Source organism: Schistocerca serialis, chromosome 2 (genome assembly GCF_023864345.2).
Source record: "Schistocerca serialis cubense isolate TAMUIC-IGC-003099 chromosome 2, iqSchSeri2.2, whole genome shotgun sequence".
NCBI lineage: Eukaryota > Metazoa > Arthropoda > Insecta > Orthoptera > Acrididae > Schistocerca > Schistocerca serialis.
Genome location: NC_064639.1, coordinates 933620690 through 933642955, shown reverse-complemented (window position 1 = coordinate 933642955; position 22266 = coordinate 933620690).

Genomic DNA, 22266 nt, shown 5'->3' with positions numbered 1-22266 from the left:
TTCGCATTCGTAGCGTTGTTTTCGGCTGAAAAAAAAGGTGCATTACTTTCTGGGTAACCCTCGTATTTCCAACGATCTGATAGCAAACCGTGAATATGTTGACTGTGTGATAGTAATGGAAACTGGTACTTACTCAGATATGTCCACGATAGTACAGTTTGAAATTATAAACTAAACGGAACAGAGACGGACATTTTAAGTTTGGATAGGAAATTTAATTTCACAAGTATTATTGACGTCGCTCTCGGCTTCAAGCAAAATATTCAGACGATTGGGATCTTAGAAGGGCTTCGGTGAAAGGCTGCTGTTTTAGTCGTGAGCTGTCTTAAAATCGTCGTGAGAATCAAGATACGAAAATGTATTTCGGAAGCTGCTTAGCGGTTACAAATCATTAAAACGTCCAAACAGCTAAAAGCGACGTTTCCAGAAACGTTAGGAGAAAGTCCCTCTCAACAAAAATTGTAGCAAGAACAGATGCAAACCGTATTTCCGATAACTATAATGTTAGTTAGAGCCAGGACAACAATACTGTACACGGACGGTTTCCTCGGAAATACAGCTCAACAAAGCCTAGTGGCTATATAAGGAGACGCGCTGCCCCTGAAATACAGTCCACTTGAGCAGCGGGAGAGAGCAACACGGGCGACGGCAGCTTTGCACGGCGAGAACTTCTCACGTAAGTATAGGTAAGTACGTCTGTCCACAGGTGCGTCGGCGAATACTCGTCTGCGACTCCACTTCTGCGACTCTTCACGCCTGTGGCTCTGCACATCTGCGGCTCCAGACTCCTGCAGCACTACACACCGGCTGTGGCTACACGTCTGCGCCTGCTTGTCAATGACTCCAAGATGTTTGGTGCTACAAATCTGTGACTTTGTGTGTGTAGGATTACATATCCGGAAAAGCTACGTACTCTTTACATCTGCCATTCAACTCGGCTGGGGCTGTACACTGAGCGACTCCGAGTCTACGGTTTTCATCTACGAGTCTACGCTTCGCGTCTACGAGTGTACACTTCGCATCTACGAGACTGCATTTCGCACAAATGAGTCTACAGTTCACGCCCACGAGTCTACGCTTCACGCCCACGAGTCTACGCGTCGCAACTTCGAGTCTACGCTTCGCATCCACGAACCTACGCTTCGCATCCACGGGTCTACGCTACACTTCCACGAGACTACGGTACGAGTCGGCCACACTACGCAGCGGCGATTCTACCCACTCCACCCACTATGTCTGCCACGCATCGTCGACCCTGACGACGACGCCTCTGCGTGACAGCTCGTCGTGGTCCCTCAGTTCCGACCAGGGTTTTCGGGAGGTTTCCCTTGGTTGTAAGGCGAATGCCGGAACTGTATATCCCCTCCCATCGATAAAGAGATAATTAATGTAAAGATGAAATTGAGAAATAAATGCTTTAAGCTTAGATGCCTTGTGTTCAATTATTTTTGACCACTGTACGTTGAGTAATAAATGACATTACCCATTTACTTTGCCTGAGGCAGGAAGCTTCATCTGATCGCTTTAGTATGCAAAGAAACAGATTAGTGGACATCTGTGGCTTATGTACGAAGTTCAAGTAAAAAAGACTGAAAAATCACTTAACAAAAAAGACAAGGTTCTAGCAAAAAAGATCGAAAAATAACTTTGCAAAAAAGACAAGGCATCAAAGGAAAAAAAACTGAAATATAACTTAGCAAAAAAGACTGAAAAAAGACATTCTTTGTACGTCGTTGGTATAAAAAAAATCACTTATTAGCTGAAAAACTATTTTTTTTTTCTTTGGCTATATTAGGTTTAGATAGATTTGCCAGTTAGGTTTGCTGGCTGATTTGAACGCGGCATTAAGACGTAGAACACTGCTTGCTATTCACTCACTTTTTTACAATGTATACAACGAAAGATGTCTGGCAGACGGTCTGCTCTACACCTGAAAGTGTCCGTTGTGTTTCTTATTGTTCAGACTGTAGCAAACGCGCTCTTAAAATTTTACTGCAGGGATTCGTGCGGTTTCTTATAGAAACGAAACGAAACGGACGAAAATTTGTGTTTACATTGAGACTGTATAGGTGTGTGAGTGTGTACATCTTACCGCTGTGCACTGACAGACTTCAGACTTCGCAATCTATTTGGGGCGCTTAGAAGATTCAGATTCGGTCCGCTTTTCTAGCAGTGGAATATCACGGTTATGTCTAGCTATTCTTTACGTTTGGCCAAAGCACGTTGTACAGATTTACATCAGCGAATTCTGCTTGGGTTATGTCTCCTCTTACATGTACGCACGACAGCACGCCATGTGAAAAATATTCGGTACCAATGTGGCAAAATTACTTCACTGTCGTGAATACTGAAGAGTTGAGTGCTTTCAGTTACACCATTACTCGTATACTGAATCGTGAAAAATGTGTCACACTAAAACAAAGGGATTATCCGATCTCGAATTGAGATTTAGCTTCATATTAACAACCATTGGTGTTACATTCTAACAAGACCGAGTGTCGAAATGTAGGACTTCCTCTTACCAGTTTATATAATGTTCAGCTGGTTTACGAATACCACATCTCACAAGTAATACCAAAGCTAAAACACGCCAACTAACAAGCAGAGCTTCACTGTTCATGAAGAGGTGTTCCATCACCTATACTAAGTCGTGATGACGATTTTCGACCTCTAAGGATAAATACCGCCGTACAGAGGTCTCGTCTGAGTGAGATTTATTTAAAATACCAAGACTATGCTAAAGCAAGGCACACGTATGCCATTAACGTATAAATATCCCTTTATTTTTGTCTGAAGTGAATTAATCATGCCTAGATTTCTGCAGTTCGTCTTGTTTACCGTTCGGTTCCGTTCAATACAATTCGTTGACTGGGCTCCTCAGGCATATGGCTAATGCAGCACTTTCTCAGCAAGGAAATCTATTTTAATTTTGATCTGAATTTTAGTGTGGAGAAATAACTAGTTTCTAGAAATCGTAGGAACAGCATGATAAATGTAGCTATCTACCTGACGGAGCAGCCTTAAAGATGAGAATACCTAAACATTAATGAAACAGTTGCAGTTTCAAGTACACTAGATTAAAAACAAGTAGTCAGTCGAATTTTGGAAAATTTTAAATTTGTGGTAAGTCCTAGGGGACCAAACTGCTGAGGTCATCGGTCCCTAAGCTTACGCACTACTTAATCTAAATTTACCTTAGGCTGAAGACAACACACACACACTCATGTCCGAGGGAGGACTCGATCCTCCGACAGGAGGAGCCGTACCAACAGTGTCAAGGCACACATTATGCGACAACTGTATATCAAGTACCTTGAGACCTTAACACGCATTATATCTTTACAGGATGCAGCCACTGTGATACGCTTCCTTTATTTGAAAAGAATGTTTACGATGCTGCTATTCTTAAGCCAGTGCCGCTTGTCCGTTTGGAAATATTAAATGTTCTCATGAGCAGGTCAATAGCTTTACAGTTTCGTCATTTATCTAAAATACGTATTTTGCTAAGTTCAAGTTCACTAGGGTGGTAAGCTAAAATAATTTGCGTTCCTTAATTAATTCGTGAGTTTAATGATAACTGATCTGCTACACTGTAATACACTAATGAATATTCGGCGTGTCACGCTATTTAATTTCGTATCTTGAAATTCGTTGATGTTGCAGTATACATCGACACCTACATGACTAATCTGCAATTCACACTTAATTATCTACCTGTGAGTTCATCGAGCCACTTTCACGCTATGTCTGTACCGTTCCAAACCGAGTAGCGTACGGGAAAATGAATACTTACATCTTTCCGTGGGAGCTGAGGTTTCTCTTATTTTATTACGATAATCATTTGCCCCTATTTGGTAGGCGTAAAAAGATTTTCACATTCAGGGGATCAAGTTTTTGATCGAAATTTCATGAAATGATTCTGCCGCTGCGAAAAACTCCTTTGTTTTCGTGACGGCCATGCCAACTCGCGCATCATATCAATGACTCTCTCTCCCCTATTCTGGGAAAATACGGAACAACCTGCCATTCTTTCAACTTTTTAGATGTTCTCTGTCAACCCTATCTGGTAAGAATACCATACAGCACAGCAATAGTCTTACAAAGGGCGAACTGGCATAGTGTAGGCAGGCTCTTTAGTAAACCTGTTACACCTGCTTAAGTTCAAAAATGGCTCTGAGCACTATGGGACTTAACTTCTGAGGTCATCAGTCCCTTAGAACTTAGAAGTACTTAAACCTAACTAACCTAAGGACATCACACACATCCATGCCCGCGGCAGGATTCGAACCTGCGACCGTAGCGGTCGCGCGGTTCCAGACTGAAGAGCCTAGAACCGCTCGCCTGCTTAAGTGTTCTGCCAATAAAACGTAGTCTTTGTTTTGCTTTCCTCACAACACTGTCTATGTCATCGTTCCAGCTGAAGTTATTCGTAATTCTAATTCCTAGGTATTTAGTTGAATTGACAGCTTTTAAATTTTTGTAACTTATACGAAATGTAACGGACACCTATCAGTTCATATTTAATCGTTTAGAGTCACTTCCACTTTGAGATATTGTCTAAGTCAGTTTGCATTTGGTTTTGATATTATGGTGACTTGACTAGACGGTACATGAGAACGTTATCGCGCAAACAATCTAAGAGATCTACTCAGATTGTCTCCTAAATCATTTATACAGATTGGGACCAGCAGAGGGCCTATACACTTCCACGGGGAACGTCAGATATCACTTTTGTTTTCTCGATAGCTTTCCGTCAATTACTACGAAGTGTGACCTTCCAGACAGAAAATCACAAATGCTGTCGCACAATTGAAACAATACTCCATAGGCACGCAGTCTGATTAGATATCGCAAGCGAGAAACGTTATCAAAATCCTACTGGAAGTCTAAAAATAGGAAATCAATTTTTGATACCCTATCGACAGCACCCATTACTTCGTGTAAATAAAGAGCTAGCTGTGTTTCACAAGGACGATATTTTCCGAAACCGTGCTCACCATGTGTCAGTAGATACTTCTCTCCAAGGTAATTCATAGTTTAATTTTCTTTATTCTACAAAACATATTCTGCAATGTATGGTGGGGTTGTTAGCGACTTTCCGACCCGTCGCAGAGAGAGTACAATATGTGTGCATGACTCTGCAGGTGCCCTGTCATTTAAGTAATTGTACAAAGGAAAGTTTTTAAGAAATATTTTGCTAACTTATCTCCGAATGTGAACGTTATGTAAATGTGTATTGTTCTGGCTTAATGATGCATAGTTATACTTGGAGTCTTTGTTCTCATTTATCAGTCGTTCTCATTCTATACCTTAATGAATGTGTTTGTATACTCGCATTGCACATCGCGAGCTGTGTGCTGCATTTTGTGAAAGCTGGGAAGACGCCGTCCAGCATTACACATCACAAGTACGCCAAGGAAATTTGGTTTTGGATGGTCAGATTAATATTCCTAACAGTTGCAGGTTGCAGAAAACACGAGCGTTCCGTGCGCACTGGTAGGCCAACAAATTTAATTGTCATCAAAATTCATGTCCATTTTAAGGCACAGTGGCTGTCAGAATCTTATTTGTGAAAATAACATACGATTATTAGGTCAGAGGCTTAATACCAGTAGAAGATCTCAGTAAAGTGCCATCTTGTGAGTTTTCAAGCAATTTTATCAGGAATTCAGATGTGTTAAATTTTACGTTCATATGCTGTGTTACTAAACGAACAGTTGTAGTACAGTCATTGTTTGCAAAACCAAAGATAAATATTAACAGTATTCAGGGCCAAAATTTTAATCTGTCTTTGTTTCTCAGTCAAATAGCATACGTTAATTTCATTGAAAACTGATTGCTTTCTCGCAGCCGAATTGTTTGATTTACCCTCTAGTCGTGATTTCGCATCGTGTAGCATGCGCCACACATACTTCCATTCGAAATTATACTTCTACGTAGTTCTGTTGCCCTGCACCAACGTTAACACATTTAGACATGCAGATAAGTTTAGCACAGTTTCTCAGATACCTACCATACACTTACAAACACGAGTCTAGAAGTTGAACATCATTCTTTCAACCGTCTCTTGGAATACCCCCTTCAGGGTTTGGCGATAGCAGCATTCTTTCTCTTCCAAAGACTCCCATTTAATCATCATCATCATTTAAGACAGATTATGCCTTTCAGCGTTCAGTCTGGAGCATAGCCCCCTTATAAAATTCCTCCACGATCCCCTATTCAGTGCTAACATTGGTGCCTCTTCTGATGTTAAACCTATTACTTCAAAATCATTCCTAACCGAATCCAGGTACCTTCTCCTTGGTCTGCCCCGACTTCTCCTACCCTCTACTGCTGAACCCATGAGTCTCTTGGGTAACCTTTCTTCTCCCATGCGTGTAACATGACCCCACCATCTAAGCCTGTTCGCCCTGACTGCTACATCTATAGAGTTCATTCTCAGTTTTTCTTTGATTTCCTCATTGTGGACACCCTCCTGCCATCGTTCCCATCTACTAGTACCTGCAATCATCCTAGCTACTTTCATATCCGTAACGTCAACCTTGTTGATAAGGTAACCTGTATCCACCCAGCTTTCGCTCCCATACAACAAACGTGGTCGAAAGATTGAACGGTGCACAGATAACTTAGTCTTGGTACTGACTTCCTTCTTGCAGAAGAGAGTAGATCGTAGCTGAGAGCTCACTGCATTAGCTTTGCTACACCTCGCTTCCAGTTCTTTCACTATGTTGACATCCTGTGAGAATATGCATCCTAAGTACATGAAACCGTCCACCTGTTCTAACTTTGTTCCTCCTATTTGGCACTCAATCCGTTTGTATTTCTTTCCCACTGACATTACTTTCGTTTTGGAGACGCTAATCTTCATACCATAGTCCTTACATTTCTGATCTAGCTCTGAAATATTACTTTGCGAACTTCCAATCGAATCTGCCATCACAACTAAGTCATCCGCATATGCAAGGCTGCATTTTTTGTGTTCACATATCTTAATCTCACCCAGCCAGTATATTCTTTTCAACATATGATCCATAAATAATATGAACAACAATGGCGACAGTCTTACCCCTGAAACTACTCTGAACCATGAACTCAATTTAGCGTCAACTCTAACTGCTGCCTGACTATCCATGTAAAGACCTTTAATTGCTTGCAAAAGTTTGCCTCCTATTCCATAATCTCGTAGAGCAGACAATAACTTCCTCCTAGGAACCCGGTCATATTCTTGTTGTAGATCTATAAAGCATCGATACAATTCCCTGTTCCACTCATATCACTTATCCATTATTTGCCGTAAGCTAAAGATCTGGTCCTGTCAACCTCTAAGAGGCCTAAACCCACACTGATTTTCATCCAATTGGTCCTCAACTAATACTCGCACTTTCCTTTCAACAATACCTGAGAAGATTTTACCCACAACGCTGATTAAAGAGATACCTCTGTAGTTGTTACAATCTTTTCTGTTTCCATGTTTAAAGGTTGGTGCGATTACTGCTTTTGTCCAGTTTGATGGAACCTGTCCCGACTCCCAGGCCATTTCATTTATCCTGTGTAGCCATTTAAGACCTGACAATCCACTCTATTTGATGAGTTCCGACTTAATGTCATCCACCCCAGATGCTTTATTGCACTGCAATCTATTGACCATTTTCTCCAACTCCTCAAATGTGATCCTATTTCCATCATCATTCCTATCCCATTCTACCTCGAAATCTGAAACATTACTTGTCATTTCCTTCTTACCTCCCTTTCGAAGACTGTTAATTACACTACAGAATGATTTTCCAGCAGCTTGACCCATAGTCTTCAACCTGTTTCCAAAGTCTTCCCAAGATTTCTTCTTGGATGCTGCAATTATCTGTTTGGCTTTGTTTCTTTCTTCAAAATAGCTTTCTCTGTCTACCTGAGTTCTAGTATGTAGCCATTTTTGATACGCCTTCTTTTTCCTTTAACAGGCTGCGTTGACTGTGTCATCCCACCAAGCTGTTTGCTTCATCCTATTTTTACACACTACTGTTCCAAGACATTCTTTAGCCACTTCTACTACTGTGTCCCTGTACCTTGTCCATTCCTTTTCCAATGACTGCAGTTGACTACATTCAACTAACTGGTACCTTTCTGAGATCGCTGTTACGTACTTGTGACTGATTTCCTCATCCTGAAGCTTCTTCACTCTTATCCTCCTACATATGGGCCTTCGGCCTCACAATCCCAATTTCACTGCAGATTAAATAATGATCAGTGTCATCAAAGAATCCCCTGAATACACGTGTGTCCCTCACAGCCTTCCTGAATTCCTGATCTGTTATTATATAGTCAATGACAGATCTGGTTCCCCTGCCTACCCAAGTACACTGGTGAATGTTCTTATGTTTAAAAAAGGAGTTAGTGATTACTAATCCCATACTGGCACAGAAATCCAAGAGTTGTTTCCAGTTCCTGAGCACAAAGGTGACCACGATTCAGAATATGTCCGAGATGCCCTGCCTTATTCCAAAGTAACTGGTATCCCGACTGTCGGGACCACTTACTTTGGCCACTCATACGTTGCCCGTGTTTCATGAACTAGGACATGACTACAGGAACCCACACCATGAACTCCCATTTAAGTCCCAGAGAAATTCTATTGTGTTTGATCTGTGCTCTAATAATGTGATGCGGTCCTAGTTATTCGTTTTTCGACGACTACTGCCACGCCTACTTGATAAGGACTCGAGATACAGTGACAGTACTTTGATAAGCATTCGATACACAGTGGCAATACTTCAGATCTGGTTGCACCAACTTTTCTCTATGTGGCCTCAATTAACGATGCAACGCTTCTCCCAGGATACTTCCAATAAACGAAAGTTTTCCAGTCGCTTAACCTACCACCGATATTCGTAGTATTACAAGATATGTGAGCGACGTGGCAGTCACCGAGATTTTAAGAACAATAAGGTCCCGCAACAATCTGTGAAAAGGTGGATGTGCAGAGACGATTAACTGTGTAGCACCACGTTGTTGAGTCTACAAAATTCAGAAATACAGATATTGCATATCGTATGCATTCGTTACTGAGTAACGAATATTCAACGAATCTGTACGTTCAGTTTCGTTACTACTTGAAAGGTTTCATTTTCTTCTCGACTCGCAGTTCGTCGTGACGATTGCGTAGATATCGAATTCTCTGAGGGTTTTGTCAGTAGTGGCAGGGAGAACTGAATACATGCTGTCTCTCACCACGTTTTCTTTCACGCACGCAGTTCGTCTATGACTCGTCCAGAGTCGGCTGTGTTCGTAAGCCTCCAGTTCCTTTATTCGAACTAATTTTCGATGGTCGTGTGAAAAAGTTGCAAAAATGATTCAAATGGCTCTGAGCACTATCGGACTCAACTGCTGAGGTCATCAGTCCCCTAGAAGTTCGAACTACTTAAACCTAACTAACCTAAGGACATCACATACATCCATGCCCGTGGCAGGATTCGAACCTGCGACCGTAGCGGTCGCTCGGCTCCAGACTGTAGCGCCTAGAACCGCACGGCCACTCCGGCCGGCCGACCCTTCTTTACAAAATTGGAGTTAAATAATACTTTGTAACTCACAGCTCACTAACGCCATCTGCTGTGAGACGCTGAGACCTGGTGCACGCCTCACTGTGTTACCGCTACGAACAACTAAACATCCGACATGTCAGCATGATGTAAGAACCCCACCAATAAACCTCCAGAAATGTCACAGTTTGCTGGTGAGTCCGTAAAAGGTGGTATAAAGAGCATGCAGTATAGCTGGCCCCGCTTTCCCACGAGAGTTTTGCTATAATTAAGCCAGTCTGTCTTTGAACTAACTTAGTGAGCCACCACGTAGCAGTTCTTCCTACCTGTTATTTGGTAATGTACTCGTAGTTTTATGTCCTCTCGCAGAGCCGTAGCAATGCCGTCGTGTTCTGAAAGTGCAGTAGTACTGTCTACGTTTTACGTAATGCGGCAGGAAGCAGTTTTTCGTGCAAATAATTTTTTCATGGGATGCCATTACGTCTCATCATCATTGACACGCAGGTCGCGGAAGTGGCGTCAACTAGAGAGACTTGAAATATGGCGGCCGAAACCCGGCCAATAAATACCATGCGATCATTTAATTTCAGGGTGCTTTTATTTTTAAAAAAACCGTAAAATGAACTTGTTTACACTTGTTAACTGATGGTTATGGCTCACAGTCTATAACTTGAGCGTGCCAACGGCAAAGTTATTTATTTATTTATTAATGTCAACGTTTTTTGGAAGTTTAAAATTACTGATAGTATATGACCCGTAGACTCCACTTAATGTCTGAGTTGCAAGACACAACTTTTGTTACGAAATATTTATCAGTAACAATAACTTGATTCTCGCCACAATAAATGTACTTTCCCTGACGTCACGAGCGATTTCTGCATCGACATCTCATCCCATTGGCCCTGAAAGGTCAAGAAGGCCAAACGCCCCTGCAAGCCAGTGTGGGAACCTACCGCTCGCTTCTTACTCCGTAGGTACTGCAGCGATGGTACATCCACTTCACGTATACGAAACAGCAAAACTGGAAATTAAGTAAAATGCGCTCATATCTGCAAATAATCGGTACCTTACATTGGTAACAGACCTATGTAGGCCTTCTCCTGTTTTGCATTCACTGGAGTTTGTCACACGCCTCAGCAAGGTAATCTCTTGTCTTTTCTTTCCCTTCTCCTATTACATCATGTTTACAATAATCTACTTATGACAAAACCGGTCGCTGGATGTGACTATTTCGGCTATATTCCGGTCTATTTATTTAGAGGACACCGTGTAATGTTTCCAGATAATTGACGAGGGCAGTTACTTTCTGGGACGTTCTGCATGCTTGGTATCCCGCGCATCTAATACCTTCTAAAATTCAGGAAGTCGTTTTGAATTTACTTCCTAGTAACACTTATATAATGTATATTCTGTGTGTGGGGCCAATCTGAAGATGTCTAATTTAGGAGAAACGTATCATTGGCAAATAAATAATAAATACATCCCTCCAATCAAGACTGATTATTCATCATATATCACTGGTTACTGTATCTTCTCAGCCACGTGTGGGTAAACGTTATCTGAACACTCGTTCGTTTGCCTGTAATCTGAGCTAAGAGTAAGACGTGGAAGACTTGTTTGCGGAGAATGACTGTGCTATTCTGGATGCTATATATTGGACTCTGTGAAATACTCTGTAATTAATATTTTATTGTAGTTTTAAATTATATTGTGTGTTAGTTTTAATTGTATTCGGATCTGTATCTGGTTGTGTGACGTTTCATCGATCACGTGGGCCGGTGTCATAAACTAACCTGTGACTATAAACTGTTCGCTAAACCTTGTGGCCCAAGCTACCATCTTCTTTCTAGAAAAGTATCACATGAAGAAAATTTAATCTTCGGCCTGCCTCTTCCTCTTTGAGAAAGTGAATCTTCGGACTGATCAACTGCAGTTGTTTGTTAAAACGATCCAATTCCTCCCTGCCATGCCGCCACAAAACAAACAAATCATCCACGTAACGGAATCAAATATTTGGTTCGCAGTTTCCAATGCCTGATCCTCGAACTTTTCCATAAAGAAGTTCGCTATAACCGGGCTTAATAGGAGTTAAACGGAATTTTTTTTTTCACATCTTCGGATATTTATCTCATTATAAAATTTGCAATTTTTCGATTGAAATGATATATATATCACTTGTAAACACACATGGGAAGTATCTTATTTTATTTTTTAAATATAATTTACACTGGTTGAAAATGTTAAAATTTTTACGTGCATTACTTCGAGCTCTAATAAAGTCGGTTATTTTTTATATAGAAGGCTGTGGATTGTTATGTTATAAAGGTTAACAGTGTTGGTCATGTCCAGGAGAGGATGGGCACCAAGTTGAGGAAGCTGAAACCAAGTTTGAGAGACAAGAAAATTTCTGGTGGTAAAACCGTAACAGGCTGGTTGACAGACAAAATGATTGATGAGCTACAGCAGTATTATGGGATGGCCATTAGAAATGATACTGAGGGTTTATTGAAAATAAAGCAGGCCGTATGGGCTATCTTCTTCCACAGACTGTCAACTGATGAAAAACCAGTACACCACCTTTGCCCGCAATGTCCAGTACTCAAACACTTCATACAGCCACAAGCATTCCATCCCGCCGCCGTCACGGTTATCATAAATGCTGGCAAATCCTGAATTACTGAAGAAGTGTCTGCATGGTCAGACTCAAAATCCCAGTGAGTCGTTCAATAATCTCATATAGACTCACTTGCCAAAAAATATTTTTGTTGGAATGAAGACATTAAAGTGGGGGGTCAGTGACTGTTATTGCTTTTAATGATGGCAACGTTGGTAGGGTGAAAATGTTACAGCATATGGGAATTAATCCTGGAGCAAACTGCATCAGAGAACTCGAACGGATAGACAAGGTTCGCATTGATAAAGCAGAGTATGCAGCACAGTTGGCCACTAAGGAGTCCAGAAAGTAGAAAAGGAGAAAAACTTGGAAAAAGAACAAGAGGATGAAATACAATATGGTGCAGGGTGCTTCTGAGTGACTAAAAATAAAAAACTGAGCATATATTAAGTGAGCTACACTCTTTTGAATCCCTAGAAGCCGTTCCTGAAAATTTACATTTTCTGTAACACTTTTCCCTAAATCTCAGAAATCACTTGAAGTAGAGTATTCAAATTTTCAGGGAGTAATAACATAGATATTCTTAGTCTACTGAACTAAAAGAAGAACATAATGTTATGTATAATTAAAATTATTTACGATAACGTACAAAAAAGTACACAGAATTTTAACCATGTAATTAAAAAATTGTATTTTCGAAACCAGTATACTGAAATTCAATTTTTGTAGTTCAGTAGACTCAGAACATACAGTTTAATGTCCTGTAAAAGTTTCATGTCAATGGCTACAGTGGTTCTTGAAATACAGGGAAGCCAAGTTACTAAATTTAACATAGTCGGGATAGGGCGTTCCAACTCACCTTATGGGGCTCTCCATAGCGACACCATCCGTCTGTTCACAGAACTTATCGTCCCTTTGAAATACGTGGTCGTGAGGAAATATTTAAACAGTACTGCAACATCGGGAGGAAAAATCCGATTCAACTGTTGCGACAATTCATTGAGTGGAACCGTAGTGAACAGCGACACGACATCAAAACTAACTAATATGTCCTCCGGCTATCCCACTATGCCGTTTAATGAACTGATGAAATGTGCAGAATTCTTGAGATAGGAGTCCGTCCGACCCACACACGGTGGTAATAATGCTGTCAAGAATGTGTCAGGTGAATAGGTACACGAACCAGTAGTACTCACTACAGACCCTAGAAGAACATTCTCTTTGTCCACCTTCGGCAATCCATAAAGTCTTGGCAATTGAACTGAACACACTTTTCAAACGCTCTATTCGACAGAGAACTTCTTTATCAAAGTTCTAAGAACTTTGCCAGTGGGGTCTTTACTTTGTTTCCTGTATGCCTGCAGATGTAATAAGTCGTTAATCTTACTATAATAGTCGGTCATATTCAAAACAACCGTTGCATTCCCCTTGTCAGCGGGGAGAGTGATAACACTATTGTCTGATTCATGCGGTTTACGGCATTCCTCGCACCCACAGTTAAATTACTTTTTGGAGGCTTTGCACAAGACGATACTCTTAAAGCTTCTATACAAAGTTCTTCAGCCGCAACCATGACCAAACTACGAATGCCTGCTTCTACGATGGCACCGGTGAAATCTAAAGTTTTCCTTAAATTCACTAAGGACCGCATAAGAAAAACCTTGAAAAAGCGGAACATAATAGTCCGGAACAATTTGTTAATGTCACATTTGCGTCCGTGAAAGTTTACATTTTTCAGCACTGTACTGTATGTAGACTAGTCTGAAGATGCCTCAATTAGGCGAAACGTATCATTTGTAAATAAATACATCCCTGCAACCAAACTGACTGTTTCTTCATCGTGTAACAGTGGCTGCTGTACCATCCCCGCCACGTGTTGGAATACTTTCTCTGAACACTTGCTGCTTTCCTTGTAGTCTGGGCTAACAATATGATATGGAAGACTTGTTTGCAGCGAAAGGGCATGCCATTTTTGCGTACTGAACATTGGACTCTGTGAAATTCTCTGTAATTAATATTGTATGCTACTTTTAAATTATACTGTGTTTTAGTTTTCTTTGTATTCGGATGAATAAAATAATAATATTAAAATTCATTGATTTTGCGCTTCTGGTTGTGTAACGATTCATCGATCACATGGGCCAATGTAATGAACTATCCTCTGACTATATGTAAACGTTTTCGATCTTTGTTTTGTTTTTAAACTGTCGATAAGTTAGAGTAAAAAATTTTCCACTTGGAGTCTGGTGGCGACCCAATAAAAAGCTGTCATGTGTTAACACTGCTGTATTTTGGGCTTATCTCGGCGAGAGGAACTGCATTATACAGAGCCCAAAGACAGATGCAGGCGATCCACGTTACGGGAAGTCTGCTGAAGAACGCAGTTTCCAGCACTGTGCGCTGAGCGGTCTGCTCCGAGACACTGGCGCCTCCACGAGCACTGTGCTCTGTCACCAGGCCTGCCACAGTCGCCGCTTGGCCAGCTTGTCAGGGCGGGCTGTCCTCCGGATTTCCTCATTTTGTGACGAGCCGTTGAGGTCCAACGTATTGTCGATTACTCGTGATTTCATGGCAGTTCAACCACTTTCCTAAGTGTTCTCGTAAGCAGCGCGAGCAGTTGACCATTTCGTCGTACCATAACAATTCGCTATTTGTCAAAATCGTTTATGTCAATGGATTTCTGCATTTGTAGCCCGTATCGTCGCTATAATGGTTTCCCATTCGTCTCTACCCAGCTCATATACATTCGTTACTGCGTCACGTGTCCAGAATGTTACCAAACGATGGTACTCAATCTCGCCATGGGCAGCGGTCATGTTTCAGTTCGTCAGAGTATTTACGTAAGAACTATACACCAGGTTTGGTTAGTGTTGCTGTTGTGGTCATCAGCGCGAATACTGGTTTGCTGCAGCTCTCATTGTTACCCTACTTTGTGCAAGTCTATCAATTTACGAGTAATTACGGCCACCTTTTGAATCTGCTTACTCTACTAATCTCTTGATCTGTCTCTACAATGTTTCCCACACCTGCCACCCCCCCTCCGCCCGACTTCCATCCAACAGTAAACTAGTGATTCCTTGATGTCTCAGAAAGGGTCTATTCTCAAAAATGGTTCAAATGGCTCTGAGCACTATGGGACTTAACATCTATGGTCATCAGGCCCCTAGAACTTAGAACTACTTAAACCTAACTAACCTAAGGACGGCACAAAACACCCAGTCATCACGAGGCAGAGAAAATCCCTGACCCCGACGTGAATCGAACCCGGGAACCCGGGCGCGGGAAGCGAGAACGCTACCGCACGACCACGAGCTGCGGACCACATTTCACATCCATACGAGACTACGCCTCAGATTTTCAGACAAGTAAGTTCAGAAAAACCTCGTAATAAATTTGTATTCTTTATTAACAAATTTCTCTTCTTCAGAAACGCTTTTCTTGTCATTACCAGTCAACTTTTAATATCTTCTCCAGTCCGGCCATCATCAGTTATTTTACTGCCCAAATAACAAACGTCATCTATTAATTTTAGTGTCTCGTTTCCTAATTGATGTCCCTCACCATCGCCAGCCGCGGTGGTCTAGCGGTTCTAGGCGCTCAGTCCGGAGCCGCGCGACTGCTACGGTCGCAGGTTCGAATCCTGCCTCGGGCATGGATGTGTGTGATGTCCTTAGGTTAGTTAGGTTTAAGTAGTTCTAAGTTCTAGGGGACTGATGACCATAGATGTTAAGTCCCATAGTGCTCAGAGCCATTTGAACCATTTTTGAACCATCCCTCACCATCGCCTGATTTAATGCGACTGCATTCCCTTACACTTGTTTACCTTTTGTTGACATTCATCTTTTGTCGTGCTTCAAGACAGTGTCCAATCCATTTAACTGCTACTACAAGTTAATCGGGCAGGTAGGTTAGAAAATTTAAAAAGGGAAATGGATAGGTTGAAGTGAGATATAGTGGGAATTAGTGATGTTCGGTGGCAGGAGGAACAAGACTTTTGGTCAGGTGAATACAGGGTTATAAATACAAAATCAAATAGGGGTAACGCAGGAGTAGGTTTAATAATGAAAAAAAAAATAGGAGTGCGGGTAAGCTACTACCAACAGCATATTATTATGGTCAAGATAGACACGAAGCCCATGCCTACTACAGTAGTACAAGTTTATATACCAACTAGCTCTGCAGATGACGAAGAAATTGATGAAATGTATGATGAGATAAAAGAAATTATTCAGGTAGTGAAGGGAGACGAAAATTTAATAGTCATGGGTGACTGGAATTCGAGAGTAGGAAAAGGGAGAGAAGGAAACATAGTAGGTGAATATGGATTGGGGCTAAGAAATGAAAGAGGAAGCCGTCTGGTAGAATTTTGCACAGCGCACAACTTAATCATAGCTAACACTTGGTTCAAGAATCATAAAAGAAGGTTGTGTACTAGAAGGTATCCGATAGATTATATAATGGTAAGACAGAGATTTAGGAACCAGGTTTTAAATTGTAAGACATTTCCGGGGGAGATGTGGACTCTGACCACAATCTATTGGTTATGAACTGTAGATTAAAACTGAAGAAACTGCAAAAAGGTGGGAATTTAAAGAGATGGGACCCGGATAAACTGACTAAACCAGAGGTTGTACAGGGTTTCAGGGAGAGCATAAGGGAACAATTGACAGGAATGGGGGAAAGAAATACAGTAGAAGAAGAATGAGTAGCTCTGAGGGATGAAGTAGTGAAGGCAGCAGAGGATCAAGTAGGTAAAAAGACGAGGGCTAGTAGAAATCCTTGGGTAACAGATGAAATATTGAATTTGATGAAAGGAGAAAATATAAAAACGCAGTAAATCAAGCAGTCAAAAGGGAATACAAACGTCTCAAAAATGAGATCGACAGGAAGTGCAAAATGGCTAAGCAGGGATGGCTGGAGGACAAATGTAAGGATATTGAGGCTTATCTCACTAGGGGTAAGATAGATACTGCCTACAGGAAAATTAAAGAGACCTTTGGAGAAAAGAGAGCCACTTGTATGAATATCAAGAGCTCAGATGGAAACCCAGTTCTAAGCAAAGACGGGAAAGCATAAAGGTGGAAGGAGTCTATACGAGGGCGATGTACTTGAGGACAATATTATGGAAATGGAAGAGGATGTAGATGAAGATGAAATGGAAAATACGATACTGCGTGAAGAGTTCGACAGAGCACTGAAAGACCTGATTCGAAACAAGGCCCCGGGTAAAATAGGGGTAAAATACAGGGAGCGAAAGGCTATTTACAATTTGTAGGGAAACCAGATGGCAGTTATAAGAGTCGAGGGGCATGAAAGGGAAGCAGCGGTTGGGAAGGGAGTGAGACAGGGCTGTATCCTCTGCCCGATGCTATTCAATCTGTATATTGAGCAAGCAGTAAAGGAAACAAAAGAAAAGTTCGGAGTGGGTATTAAAATCCATGGAGAGGAAATAAAAACTTTGAGGTTCGCCGATGACATTGTAATTCTGTCAGAGACAGCAAAGGACTTGGAGGAGCAGTTGAATGGAATGGACAGTGCCTTGAAAGGAGGGTATAAGATGAACATCAATAACAGCAAAACAAGGGTAATGGCATGTAGTCGAATTAAGTTGGGTGATGCTGGGTGATGCTGAGGGAATTAGATTAGGAAATGTGACACTTAAAGTAGTAAAGGAGTTTTGCTATTTGGGGAGCAAAATAACTGAAGATGGTCGAAGTAGAGAGGATATAAAATATAGACTAGCAATGCCAAGGAAAGCGTTTCTGAAGAAGAGAAATTTGTTAACATCGAGTATAGATTCAAGTGTCAGGAAGTCGTTTCTGAAAGTATTTGAATGGAGTGTAGCCATGTATGGAAGTGAAACGTGGACGATAAATAGTTTTCACAAGAAGAGAATAGAAGCTTTCGAAATGTGGTGCTACAGAAGAATGCTGAAGATTAGATGGGTAGATCACATAACTAATGAGGAGGTATTGAATAGAATTCGGGAGAAGTCGAGTTTGTGGTACAACTTGACAAGAAGAAGGGACCGGTTGGTAGGACATGTTCTGAGGCATCAAGGGATCACAAATTTAGCATTGGAGGGCAGCGTGGAGGGTAAAAATCATAGAGGGAGATCAGGAGATGAATGCACTAAGCAGATTCAGAAGGATGTAGGTTGCAGTAAGTACTGGGAGATGAAGAAGCTTGCACAGGATAGAGTAGAATGGAGAGCTGCATCAAACCAGTCTCAGGACTAAGACAACAACAACCACAACAACAACAAGACTACCATTGCTGTCTGTGACAGAACTACAGGGTGGGGCAAATAAAGGTGGTCCGTACGAGTGGAAATAATTGGTTGTGTGTGCGTCTGTGTTTGTGTGTGTGTGTGTGTGTGTGTGTGTTTGTTTGTGTGTATGTGTGCATATAACCACATTCCTGCAGGATGGGGAAGCTGCCCATACAGCCGAACGAAACTTGGGCCACATTTACATTATCTTCACGCCCGTTAGCAGAGGTCACTCTGAACTGGGCCCTACCTGCCCACCCAGATCATCTGATCTGTCAGTGTGCGATTAATTTGCGTGGGGAGCCCTCAAGTCTAAGATGTATCGCAAAAGTTCTCCTAGTCTTCACGAACTGCAGCAGAACTTTTAGAATGTGACTGCAGCAATTCCAGCCGTCCAGCTTCGATTAGCCTATCAGCAGCTTGCTGACCAGGTCCCGAAAGTGTCCAGATATGAGTGGTGGTCACTCTCAACATCAGACATAGTCAGGTCAGTACTGTAGTTCCATTTCTCTGTTGCGTTCCTTTGTACCTTGGAACTCCGTTTCCGCCCACTTTTATTTGCCCACTCTGTACAAAGTCATTGGCAAACCTCAAAGTTTTATTTCTTCTTCCTGAACCTAATTCCTTCTCTTAATTTTTCTTTGGTTTCGTTTGCTGTTCAGTGTACAGATTGAATAACTTCGGAGATAGGATTCAAACCAGTCTCAATCCCTTCTCAACCACTGCCTTCCTTTCGTGCCTCTCGACTATTTAACTGCCGTCTGGTTTCTGTGCAAGTTGTATGTAGCTTTTCGCTTCCCGTATTTTACCTTGTTGTCTCATAATTTCTGACACTGTAAGTGTGTATTCCTGTCACCCTTTCCTCTTATTCTACAAACGTCATAAATGTAACATTTACCTTTCCCTAACCAATCTTCTAAGAAAAATCGTAGGGTCATTACTGCTTCAAGTGTTCCTACATTTCTCTGGAATCCAAATTCATCCTCCATAAGGCCGGTTTCTATCTTTTTATTCTTTTATTTTTTATTCGGTGCTGTTGTGGATCTTCTTGATGTTGAAGGTGAGGTGTGCTACATGATGGTCGGCAACGGTCGTCATAGGAAAGTTGGACGAGTGTATGCTGATACAATAGCTGCGTAGTTAGCAATTATATTCAACCGCTCGCTCACAGAATGATCCGCACCCAAAGACTGCGAAGTTGCTCAAGTCACACCTATAGCCAAAAAGGGAAATAGGAGTAATCCGCTAAATTACCGGCCCATGTCACTAACATCGATTTACGGTAGAGTTTTCGAACATATACGGTGTTCGAACATTATGAATTACCTCGAAGGAAACGATTTATTGGCATATAGTCAGCACGGTTTCAGAAAACATCGTTCTTATGAAACACAACTAGCTCTTTATACTCATGAAGTAATGAGTGCTATCGACAGGTGATGTCAAACTGATTGAATATTTTTGGATTTACAGAAGGCTTTCGACTCCTTTCCTCAAAAGTATCTTCCAACCAAACCGCGTGCCTATAGAATATCTCCTCAGTTGTATGACTGGATTCGTAATTTCCTGTCTGAAAGGTCACAGTTCGTAGTAATAGACGGAAAGTCATCGAGTAATACAGGAGTAATATCCGGCGTTCTCCAAGAACGTGTTATAGGCCGCCTATTGTTCCTGATCTATATTAACGACTTACGGGACAATCTGAGTAGCCCTCCTATATTTTTTGCAGATGATACTGCTATTTAACGTCTATAAAGTCGTCAGATGACCAAAACGAATTGCAATATGACTTAGGTACGATATCTGTATTGTGCGAAAAGTGGCAATTGACCCTCAATAAAGAAAAGTTTGAAGTTATTCACATCAGTACTAAAAGATATCAGCTAAATTTCGATTACGAGGTAAGACACACAAACCTAAAGCCTGTAACTAAATGCTTAGGGATTACCATTTCAAATAACCTAAACTGGGACGATCACTTACGTAGTGTTGTGGGTACAGCGAACTAAAGACTGCTATTCATTGGCAGAACGCTTAGAATGTGAAACTGGTCCACTAAAGAGACTGCTAACACCTCGCTTGTCCGCCCTATTCTGGGGGCGTGCTGTGCGGTGTGGGATCTGAATCAGGTACATCTACATCTATATCTACATCCATACTCCGCTAGCCACCTGCCGGTGTGTGGCGGAGGGTACTTTGATTACCTCTGTCGGTTCTCCCTTCTATTCCAGTCTCGTATTGTTCGTGGAAAGAAAGATTGTCGGTATGGCTCTGTGTGGGCTCTAATGTCTCTGATTTTATCCTCATGGTCTCTTCACGAGATATACGTAGGAGGGAGCAATATACTGCTTGACTCCTCGGTGAAGGTATGTTCTCGAAACTTCAACAAAAGCCCGTACCGAGCTACTGAGCGTCTCTCCTGCAGAGTCTTCCACTGGAGTTTATCTATCATCTCCGTAACGCTTTCGGGATTACTAAATGATCCTGTAACGAAGCGCGCTGCTCTCCGTTGGATTTTCTCTCTCTCTTCTATCAACCCTATCTGGTACGGATCCCACAATGGTGAGCAGTATTCAAGCAGTGAGTGAACAAGTGTACTGTAACCTTCTTCCTTTGTTTTCGGATTGCATTTCCTTAGGATTCTTCCAAAGAATCTCAGGCTTGCATCTGCTTTATCGACGATCAACTTTATATGATAATTCCATTTTAAATCACTCCTAATTTCTACTCGCAGATAATTTATGGAATTAACTACTTTCAGTTGTTCACCTGATTTATTGTAGCTAAATTATAAGGGATCTTTATTTCTATGTATTCGCAGCACATTACACATTTCTACATTGAGATTCAATTGCCATTCCTTGTACCATGCGTCAATTCGTTGCAGATCATCCTGCATTTCAGTACAATTTTCCATTGTTACAACCTCTCGATATACTATAGCATCCTCCGCAAAATGCCTCAGTGAACTTCCGATGTTATCCACAAGGTCATTTATGTATATTGTTAATAGCAACGGCCCTACGACCCTCAGGTAGGACTGACGCATGACATCGAAAAAGTTCAAAGAAGGGCAGCTCGTTTTGTAGTATCGAGAAATAGGGGAGATAGTGCCACAGACATGATACGTGAATTGGAGTGGCAATCATTAAAACAAAGGCGTTTTTCGTTGTGACAGGATCTCATGAAATTTCAATCACCAGTTTTCTCCTCCGATTGCGAAAACATCCTGTTGGCGACCACCCACATAGGGAGAAATGATCATCACGATAAAATAAGAGAAATCAGAGCTGACACAGAAAAATTTAAGTGCTCGTTTTTCCCTCGCGCCCTTCGAGATTGGAACGGTAAAGAGTGACAGTTTGAAGACAGTCCATGAGCCCTCTGCCGGACACTTTATTGTGAATAGCAGAGCAATCACGTAGATGTAGATCTAAGGGTACAATATGCGGCTGAATTCACTCATTGATGAGCAGTTCAGGAAGAGCTACCAGAACTACTGTACATGATTAAGATCAGGCGATTTAGCAGATCAGTCGAAATGCGTCAGTGCCCCTCACTGCTCGTCAAGGAAGGAACGTATGCTCGTAGCCCCGGGTACGCTACTGTTGTCATCAAAGGAACCATCCCGGCACTGCATTAAGCGATTCAGGAAAATCACGTAAAACCTAAATCTAGGTGGCTGGACGAGGACTTGAACCAGACACCTCCTAAGTACGAATCCAGCGCTCGAAGATGGAAGTGTCCTTAGCGTGCAAGTCACGAACGTTTTCACACAAAAAAAGTTTTGCATCACCTCGGTTCCGAGAGTTCCGGAACCTGTACAGAAAATTGGAATGTAAATCATA